Here is an 11,919-nt window from a genome sequence, read left to right as displayed (position 1 = left end):
GACTTGGTCTCTTGTACCTCTCCCCGCAGGACATCGCCCCATTGGATGCAAATGGGTATACAAAATCAAGTACAACTCTAATGGTAATATAGAAACATATAAAGCTCGTCTGGTTGCCAAGGGATACACCCAACATTAAGGTATTGATTATCATGAAACATTTGCTCCAGTTGCAAAACTTACCACCCTTCGCTGCATCCTAGCTATTGCTTCTGTTCGTGGCTGGACTCTTCACCAAATGGATGTCCAGAATGCATTCTTACATGGTGACCTTACTGAAGAAGTTTATATGCAACCACCCCCTGGTTTTCGTCTACAGGGGGATACACTTGTATGTCGACTTCGCAAATCTCTTTATGGATTAAAACAGGTCTCCCGATCATGGTTTCAAAAGTTTCTTTCCGCTATTACCAAGTTTGGTTTCCAACAATCACGTGCCGATTATTCACTCTTCACACAGGTGTGTGGAACCTTTTTTACAATCATCCTATTGTATGTTGATGACATGATTATAGCAGAGAACGATCAAAAGGCCATTACCAATGTGAAGACTTTCCTTGCATCTTGCTTCAAATTGAAGGACCTTGGAATGTTAAAATATTTTCTTGGAATTGAAGTAGCTCGTTCTAAAATGGGCATTTCCATCAACCAACGCAAATACACACTCGATCTCCTTCAAGAATCAGGATTACTTGGTGCGAAATGTGATGACCCGAGTTCTAATCTCTCAATAAACATTAATCAACAATAATAGACAAGTATCAATGTCTAAACAAAAGAATAAATTTTTTTTTTTTTAATAAATTGCCCTGCGCACGCGCGGGCATCACCCCTCGCGCGCGCGCAAGCCAATGGGACCGAGGCCCCCTGGCTTGGCCCGCGCGCGCGCGAGCAGTAGCTCGCCCGTGTGCAGGCCAATCGGCCAGAATTTGGCTGCACTCTGCTGCTGTTCACAAATTGTAATCTTTCATGCATTTCATCTCATATCAACTCCATTACAACCTAGACCAAAGATCATAAGCTAGCATGCATTCTAACTTGGTAAAGTTGGTAGAAATGGATAATAAAATGCCTTGAAACATAACAAGTCTATCAATACAAGTTAAAAGCATAGATATATCATTCAAGTTCAAGGTACATAATGTTGATTCAAGGATTTACATATCTATTCAATCCCAACTACAACAAACAAGACTACAACATCATCATAATCAAGTCTTGGTACAAATATCTAAACCATAATCATGTTTAAGGCTCCATTTCACTACAAGACAGCTCATAATCATCTAAACTCGAATCATCACGCTATGTTCATCTCATTCCTTGTTCTTCATGTACGCCTTTGCCCGGTTCCACTCCCTCCTATTGCAATGACACATACAACAAGACAATAGCCGGATAACTCCGGTGAGAAATAGATTTCCCAGTAAAATCAACTAAACATGCATAACAACATATATCAAGATCATGATATAAAAGTAAGTACAATGCATGTTTTCAAAACAAAGTTCATTTCATCATTCGTCAATTGGGATCCCAAGAAGTAGATATCATAACTAATCCACCGACTCTCCCGATCGAGGTGGGGTTACTTATCTCACTTCTCTAGACTTTGAAGCCATTATATATGTAGATCAGACGCTAGGCTAAACAACCACCCAGGCCATACATATACAATTCCTCAAATCGTCTATTCGAACGTTTCCGTTCATTTCAAAATCAAGGAACAAGTCTCGCAAGATGAATGCAATACATATCAATCAAAACACATTCATTATCATCAAGACTCATTCAAAAATTCATAGGAAACATATAAAATCATATAAACAAATAAGTATGTGATTTAGGGAAACTCGATACAAACCATCTCGAGTTATAGTCCCATTCAAACCATAGTTCACTTTTACCTTTCAAATATGGTGTTTAGGATGTCTTCAAACTTGTCAAAGTCTGTACAAGATCAACCACCAAGACTATATCAAAAATCTGCTCAATATCAACCCCAAACTTCAACAACAACTTCAAGGAAAACTTTCCCAACCTTGTTCTGTTTTCTATCGATTTCGGAGTCGATGATATCGAGCTCGATGGCAGTCAAACAAATCTGAAATGAAGTGTTGAAAGCTCACAATTATCAGCTAGAAGTCATCAAACTCACAGCTCAATACAAGATAGCAAAACAGCTACAAATCATAAAGTTGACGGCGTAACGGTATAAAGTCGGCATCCCGAAACTCAACTATATCAATTCACACAAGCATTCACAATCTATAACAGCTGAATATCGATGAAAAACAGAATAACATCAAATAGGAATTTCGAAATACTTGCTGGAAACTCATAAGAACATAATCGATAACCATTCTTCAACCCGGACTCGATAGAACAAAGAAGACAAGCTCAACAACAACAATTCAAACACAAGTCTGATCTCTGTCCATTTCGAAATCTCAAACCCTGAAGAACAAAGAAGAAACTTACATCAAATCGAAGGTCTCGTTGCAAGGATTCCAAAACATCTTTCGGAATCGAAATCGGATAATCGTAGCTCAAGATATCGCAATTGAAAGATGAAGAAAAACTTGGAATCTCTGCTCTCGATTTCTTCCTTCTTGTTTTCTGAAATTCTGATGAAATCAAATTCATAAGACACGTGCATGCTGAGTAATAACTTAAAAAATCTGATACCTTCAATAATAATTGCACTTTGGCCCCTCAAGACTTCCAAAATTGCAATTTAGTCCTCCATGTCTCTTTTCATTCAATTTCAATCCTAAATAATTTAAGAATATTAGAATTTAAATCAAAACTCCAAATATTTCCAAATTAAATATTCTCGGATCAAAATTAAATATTCTGGGCGTTACAATTCTCCTCCACTAAGACTCGATTTCGTCCTCGAAATCTTAGGTACGAACATCAACAGATCATATAAGATATATTAGATAACAGAAACTAAAGGAGACTCACATCATTGAAACATCTCTGGATATCGTTGTCGCATATCTGATTCTGTTTCCCAAGTAGCTTCTTCAACACCATGACGACTCCACTGAACTTTCACAAGTGGAATAGTCTTGGTTCGTAGTTGCTTCTCTTTTCGATCAAGGATCTGAATTGGTTTTTCAAAATAACTCAAGGTCTCGTCGAGTTCAGCCTCATCAGATTGAAGCACATGAGATTCATCAGCAAGATATTTTCGAAGCATCGATACATGAAAGACATCATGTATTCCAGATAATGATGGAGGAAGAGCCAATCGATAGGCAAGATTGCTTATTTTCTCCAGAATTTCATACGGACCAATAAATCGTGGAGACAACTTCCCTCGCTTGCCAAATCTGACAGTGCCTCTGAACGGAGAAATCTTCAAAAATACACGATCCCCCTGTTCAAAAGACAAAGGTCGACGTCGAATGTTGGCATATTTCGTCTGTCTATCTTGAGCTGTCTTCATTCGTTTCTGAATAAGCTTCACCTGGTCATTCATATCACGTATCATATCAGGACCAATATCAGGTACTTCCGAAATATCATCCCAGTACAAAGGAGATCGACATTTTCTTCCGTATAAAGCTTCAAAAAGAGCCATTCCTATACTCGATTGATAGCTGTTGTTGTACGAGAATTCACAAAGAGGTAGTGATTCTTGCCAACTAGTGCCAAAATCAAGCACTACAGCTCTCAACATGTCCTCCAATGTTTGAATAGTACGCTCTGGCTGTCCGTCAGTCTGTGGATGATAAGCTGTGCTCAAGTGTAACTGAGTACCCATAGCATTCTGTAAGCTGTGCCAAAAATGTGATGTGAATCGAGGATCACGATCCGATACAATAAATTTCGGCACTCCGTGCAATCTGACAACTTCACGGACATAAATCTCTGCCATCTGGTCGTGTCTATACGTCATGCGATACGGAATAAAACACGCTGATTTCGTCAATCTGTCAATAATTACCCAGATATCATCACAGCCTCTAGCAGATTGAGGTAATCTAGTCACAAAGTCCATGGAAATATGTGAAAGAGTAGGTGCCCGGTGAGCCAACTTGTGGCTAAGGGCTTTGATGACTCTTTGTATAAACAATATTTTGTTTAATATAATTTACACTTTTATTAATGGCAATGACTTTATCTTTCTTCATATTGTTATATTGTGATATACTATTGTTGTTTTGATAAAGACCTTGAATATACTATAGTGTATGTAAGATGTGGTAGAACATGGGGATGTCTATCATGAAACACATATTATAGTCACTGTATATTCTAAATTGTTCCTAGTCGATTGAGCCGTCCGTTAATAAGGATAAGGATCGCTCGAGTTTGAGACTAGAATTTGTGATGCAGAGTACCACGTTTCATTGGTAAGAAACATAGAGATGTTCGAAGCATGCAAATGGATATTCATACGATGAATGATCGAACTACCCTATCCAGACTTTCCAAGTGGTTATCACTTATCGAGTGGATAAAGTCCGCGGTTTTGGTTGTACACCATTAGTCCTTACTACTTGAAACATCATTGAGACTCTATATGCTAGTACTGTGCTTTGACTCGTTTACCGACTCTATTGGGGTCATCAGGTGTCGGGATTGGGTACAGTTACAACACATATAGGAGTCGATGCTTTGTTGTCAAGGATTCACCACATACTTGCGAGTGTGGATATCCTATGCGATCTGAGGAGATATTAGTGTGACGAATCTCTGGCCAGAGTACATGATGTGTTTTAAGAAATGGTTTCTTAGTAGCACATGCGATGTCACTATTTGATCTTCAAGATGTATTGCATAGTTATCGAATCTCGAACGACTCTCGATTTACCAATGGTTGTTGATTCGATCGGGATATATGGATGAAGGGACCGTACTGTACGCTAACCAAAATCTATTGGTTCTTGCAGGCACTATCAGTGATACCTAGGGAATCATGGGGCGATGTTGCTAGGCGCTCTTACCATGATTCGATGGGCAAGTCGGAAATTGTTGTTTCGAGTCACAAGGAGTTGTGAGCCCACGGCTAGCTGTATCCCTGAACCATTGAGGGTCACACAGAGTAATGGATTTTTAATCCCCGTTGAGATAGTTAAATTTAAAGAGTTAAATTTAATGAACAAAGAAGTTGGACTTCTTATTTAAGAGTAGAGGAGTAAGATTTCCTAAAATGACATAGGGATGGGCATTTTTGGAAATCACTGAATTCGGATTCAGAAAATTTATCTTGACTTTAAAAGGTGCAGAAATGGTTTCTGTGCACATTGGTGAAATCGTTTTATCAATCGGAGTCATGATGAATTTTATATTAATTTCTGAACATGCGGGCTTTGCTTCTCGGGCTTGAACTTATGACTAATGGGCCCTAAGCTGTTAGCGGTCTACATTATAAATAAGTTATTGCAGTACAGAAATTACATACAACAGGTCACAAAATAATTTTCGAAAAACCCTAATTTTATTAAGTGTGGCCGCCGCCCCCCTCCCCTCTGCTCGGAAAAAATCCAGTCTGTGAATTTTGAATTACAGTCTGGTTTAACGGATCAAATTCGTTAATTCTCTTCGTAGAAACTTCTGATAGATTTTCTAGTGCAATCTATCAGAGGGATTAATTATCCGTTCGTGGACCTGATTGAAGAACAGTTCGTCCATCAGTTCCAGGGATATACAACAAGAGCAGAGCAATCTGTTGGTGTCCATAATCTCGATTCGAGATTGCAGGCAAAAATTTATAATTGTTATTTAATTTTTACATACACAATTTAATCGTTAAGTTTTGATACCCATTATGGAATCGTTCCATATAAAATTTTTAAACTTCCGCTGCACCGGGTATCAATTCTGATTGATCTGATCGCCGTGTTCTCCAACAGTGGTATCAGAGCCAGGTTACTCAGATCAAGCGATTAAATTAATCGATTGTAAAAAAAATTTTAAGCCTCGGTTTTTAAAACAAAATAAATATTTTAAAAATAAAAAAAAAATTTCGGGCAAAACCCGGGCAGCGGGGCAGCGATCGTCGCTGCCCTAGGGGCAGCCGGGCTGCCCGGCCCGAGCCCCTTTGGGGCGCGGGCTGCCCGGGAGTGTCCCGGGCGGCCCGCGAAAAAAAATTAATTTTTAATTTTTAAATTAAAATTTTAATATGTTAAAATTCTATTTTTGGTCCGATCGAAAATTGTTTTTGATTGGTCCACGAGGCATCGGATCGAATTGTTTGAGTCCGAAATTTTTAAAATTGATTTTTGGATAAATTTGAATTTTTGGAAAATTTAAATATTTTATCCGTTAAATTGAATTTTGAAATTAATTATTTTTGGTACAATTGATGATAAGATATGATCTTATGGATATATTGAGTAAAATATGATTTTATGTATAAAATTGGATTTTATAGATAAAATATGATTTTATTTGATAAAAAGATAAAATATGATTTTGTATGTAAAATAAGATTTTATATATGGAATATGATTTTATCCTTTTAAATTTAAATTGCCATTGCATGTTATCCAATAAATTAATTTTGAATTAAATGTTATTGGATAAGGATGATCGATTGCCATGACCAATTTTGTAGGTGTATGTTAGGAATTTACATTTGTTTTTATTGTTGTTGGATTTATTAATGGGCCTGGTTTATGGCCCAATATGAATTGTCATATGTAATAAAAGTGGGCTTGGTTTATGGCCCGTTCCCACCCCTTAAAAATGTATCCCCTACTTGTCTTTGTTATTTATTGTAAATACATTAGATTTAGTGGGAGATGAAGATTTGAAGACGGAGGTGGGCCCAGCAGACAATAAAGACAGAAGAAATGTAAATTGGAAGCACAATGTAATAGGATTGCATTGCATACTGCATATTACCTAGGATTGGACTAAGACTCGTGATTGGCAACCACGGGTCGATTAGAAATGGAATCAATCATCCTATATAATATGTGATATTATTGTTGTATGCATGTTTTAGACAAAATTGTGTGAATCCGGCAAGCATACAAAATTTTAAAAATGATGAGACAAATTTTCAAAATTAAAATCCCTCATTTTAAATATGATTTAAAATTGATATCAAGATAAATAAAGGAAATTTAAATTTGTTTAAATGTTCCTACCTTCCATCAACGATCAATGTATGAGATGCTACCCGCGGATACGGTCCGGCTCATATTATTGGGGGGGCCCGTTCGTCGAAAAGCTGTACATTGGATCGACACATGTTGTAAGTTGGGTGGAACTCCCATGGGATCGGCTCATATTATTGGAGGATCCACATGGCGACCGTCCATCACAACTTAATATTGATGGGTCATCTTGACATGTCACAATAAACGGCGTCATACTATTGGGCCCTTATTGGACATGAGGTAAAAACATGGAGGTTGCTTTGGAAGCAATTGGGCTCTACCTTTTGAAAATTATGGTTGGCTGATATTATTCGGGACCATAGTTTGTCAATTAGACTCCATGTTCTCACTAAGGAAAACAGTTTCCCGTTTTCACTAGAGGGTAGTGAAATCGTTAAAATAGTGGGAGTGAGATTCATAAAATAAATTTCGCCTATTTTATGTCTTAGTAAATTAATTAAAAAATCATCGATAATTGTCTGTTTCATCTCAGTATATCATTATGATGAATCTTCGTAATCCACATGTTTCAATTCTCCAACAAAACAAACTTACTGGCGCAAACAATACAGAATGATTCCATAAGTTAAGATTGTCCTAAGTTCGGAAAAGATTTTCTAAGTGTTAGAAAAGGCTTCTCCGAAAACAGCCCCGGCTGATGTAACTGCCGAAAGGTTGGCCGAACTAGAGAAATGGTTGGACCATGATCTCAAGGCCAAATGTTACATGAAAATTGGACAAGTCTAAACAAGTTTTCCATCACTGCAAGAAACCCGGTCATTGGAAACGTAACTGCAAGGAATACCTCGAGCAGTTGCGAACTGCAAAGGGTATGTTTTATTGAAATAAATGTTTTTCTTAATACTACTTCTTGGGTATTGGATACCAGATTTAGATCTCATATTTGCAATGAGTTGCAAATGATGACAAGAAGTAATAGGCTAAGGATGGGTGAGACCCAGTCAAGGCTCGGGAATGGTTCCAGAGATAAATCCAAAGCTATAGGAGACATTTATTTAATTTTGCAGAACGATTTTAAGTTACTTTTAAGAGATGTTTTATTTGTTCCAGATTTGATTAAAAACATTATTTCTGTTTCTATGCTTGATAGAGATGGTTATTCTTGCAATTTTGTGAATGGGATTTGCAATATTTACAAGAATGAATGTTTGATTGAAAATGGACAACTTGAAAACGATCTATATAACTTAAAATTAAAAGAAGTTCCAATAAATTATGTTGATAAACCGGTAACAACAAACAAAAGGAAAATCGATAGTCAAAACCCGGCAAACCTATGGCATGCTAGGCTAGGTCATATTTCCTCAAGGAGGATGAACAAGCTAGTGGGAGAGGGCATGTTTGATATGTTGGAGAATGCGGCGATCACATCAATTAGGATTGATACCCGGTGCAGCGGAAGTTTAAAATTTTTGTATGGAACGATTCCATAATAGGTATCAACCTTACGATTAAATTGTGTGTGTAAAAATTAAATAACAATTATAAAATTTTTACCTTTAATCTCGAATCGAGATTTTGGACACCAACAGATTTCTCTGCTCTTGTTGTATATCCCTGGAACTGATGGACGAACTGTTCTTCAATCAGGTCCACGAACGGATATTTAATCCCTCTGATAGATTGCACTAGAAAATCTATCAGAAGTTTCTACGAAAAGAATTAACGAATTTGATCCGTTAAACCAGACTGTAATTCAAAATTCACAGGCTAGATTTTACCGAGTAAAGAGGGAGGGGGGCGGCCACTATTGATAGAAAATACTTAGGTTTTCAAAAATTGTGACCTGTTGTGTATAATTTCTGTACTGCAATAACTTATTTATAATGTAGGCCACTAACAGCTTAGGGCCCATTAGTCATAAGTTCAAGCCCGACAAGCAAAGCCCGCATGTTCAGAAATTAATATAAAATTCATCGTGACTCCGATTGATAAACCGATTTCACCAATGTGCACAGAAACCATCACTATGTCATTTTAGGAAATGTCCATCACTATGTCATTTTAGGAAATCTTACTCCTCTACTCATAATTAAGAAGTCCAACTTCTTTGTTCATTAAATTTAACTCTTTAAATTTAACTATCTCAACGGGGATTAAAAATCCATTACACTGTGTGACCCTCAATGGTTCAGGGATACAGCTAGCCGTGGGCTCACAACTCCTTGTGACTCGGAACAACAATTTCCGACTTGCCCATCGAATCATGGTATGAGCGCCTAGCAACATCGCCCCATGATTCCCTAGGTATCACTGATAGTGCCTACAAGAACCAATAGATTTTGGTTAGCGTACAGTACGGTCCCTTCATCCATATATCCCGATCGAATCAACAACCATTGGTATATCGAGAGTCGTTCGAGATTCGATAACTATGCAATACATCTTGAAGATCAAATAGTGACATCGCATGTGCTACTAAGAAACCATTTCTTAAATCACATCATGTACTCTGGCCAGAGATTCGTCACACTAATATCTCCTCAGATCGCATAGGATATCCACACTCGCAAGTATGTGGTGAATCCTTGACAACAAAGCATCGACTCCTATATGTGTTGTAACTGTACCCAATCCCGACACCTGATGACCCCAATAGAGTCGGTAAACGAGTCAAAGCACAGTACTAGCATATAGAGTCTCAATGATGTTTCAAGTAATAAGGACTAATGGTGTACAACCAAAACCGCGGACTTTATCCACTCAATAAGTGATAACCACTTGGAAAGTCCGGATAGGGTAGTTCGATCATTCATCATATGAATATCCATTTGCATGCTTCGAACATCTCTATGTTCCTTACCAATGAAACGTGGTACTCTGCATCGCAAATGCTAGTCTCAAACTCGAGCGATCCTTATCCTTATTATCGGATGGCTCAATCGACTAGGAACAGTTTAGAATATACAGTGACTATAAGATGTGTTTCATGATAGACATCCCCATGTTCTACCACATCTTACATACACTATAGTATATTCAAGGTCTTTATCAAAACAACAATAGTATATCACAATATAACAATATGAAGAAAGATAAAGTCATTGCCATTAATAAAAGTGTAAATTATATTAAACAAAAGATTGTTTATACAAAGAGTCATCAAAGCCCTTAGCCACAAGTTGGCTCAACGGGCACCCACTCTTTCAATCTCCCACTTGCCCTAAAGCCAACTAGTCATACTACGTAGACCCATTGCTTTGCGATGTTTGTCAAACAATGGTCCTGGCAAGGGCTTAGTAAGTGGATCAGCGATATTTTCTGCAGAGGCCACTCTTTCGACAGTGATGTCTCCTCTTTCCATAATCCCCCGGATGATGTGGTATTTCCTCAGTACGTGTTTGGATCTTTGATGAGACCTTGGTTCCTTTGCCTGAGCAACGGCACCCGTGTTGTCACAGTACACCGGGACTGGACCAACAACTTCAGGAATGACGCCCAACTCTTGGACGAAATTCCTCATCCAAACGGCCTCTTTAGCAGCAGCTGATGCTGCAATGTATTCTTCTTCAGTGGTGGAATCCACTGTGGTGTCCTGATTGGAACTCTTCCAAGAGACAGCACCGCCATTGAGCATGAACACAAATCCAGAGGTTGACTTCGAGTCATCCATGTCACTTTGGAAGCTAGAGTCGGTATAGCCTTCCAATTTTAGTTCTCTTCCTCCATATACCATGAACATATTCTTAGTCCTTCGTAAGTACTTAAGAATGTCCTTCACGGCTTTCCAATGCATTTGACCGGGATTAGCTTGATATCTGCTCGTGACACTCAGAGCAAATGCTACATCCGGTCTGGTAGATATCATCCCATACATGATACTACCTATGGCTGACGCATATGGTACATGTGTCATTTTCTCTATCTCTTCATCAGTCTTGGGACACATAGACTTGGATAGAGAAACTCCATGACAAATGGGTAGATGTCCTCTCTTGGACCCATCCATTGAAAACCTTTTCAATATGGTGTCGATGTAGGTTGATTGAGTGAGTCCTATCATTCTCTTAGATCTATCTCTATAGATCTGTATCCCTAGAATATAGGATGCCTCACCCAAATCCTTCATCGAGAATCTACCTGATAACCATATCTTTGTTGACTGCAACATCCCTAGGTCATTCCCAATGAGTATGATGTCATCAACATAAAGTACTAAGAATGTCACAGCATCCTTAACTACTTTCTTGTTCACGCATGGTTCCTCCGGGTTCTTGATAAAACCAAAATCCTTTATTGTTTCATCAAATTTCTGGTTCCAACTTCTTGATGCTTGTTTTAGACCATAAATTGATCTCTGAAGCTTGCATACCTTATGCTCGCTTCCCATGGATGTGTACCCCTCAGGCTGCTTCATATAGATTTCTTCCTTAATATCTCCATTAAGAAAAGCAGTCTTCACATCCATTTGCCATATCTCATAGTCATACCAAGCAGCTATGGCAATAAGGATTCTTATGGACTTGAACATTGCAACTGGTGAAAAGGTTTCATCATAGTCAAATCCTTGTCTTTGAGTATAACCTTTCGCCACCAATCACGCCTTGTAGGTCAATACCTTACCATCAGGCCCAAGCTTTCTCTTGTAGATCCATTTACACCCTATTGGAACAATTCCATCGGGAGGATCTACTAAAGACCAAACTTGGTTTGTATGCATCGAATCTATTTCCGACTGCATAGCTTCAAGCCATAAATTTGAATCCGCATCAGAAATTGCTTCCTTGAAGTTTCTTGGATCACATCCAACATCGGGTTCATCTTGATCCCCTTC

Source organism: Henckelia pumila, chromosome 4 (genome assembly GCF_033568475.1).
Source record: "Henckelia pumila isolate YLH828 chromosome 4, ASM3356847v2, whole genome shotgun sequence".
Taxonomy (NCBI): Eukaryota; Viridiplantae; Streptophyta; class Magnoliopsida; order Lamiales; family Gesneriaceae; genus Henckelia; species Henckelia pumila.
The sequence above is the reverse complement of the archived record's forward strand: the minus strand, read 5'-3'. Positions refer to the sequence as shown.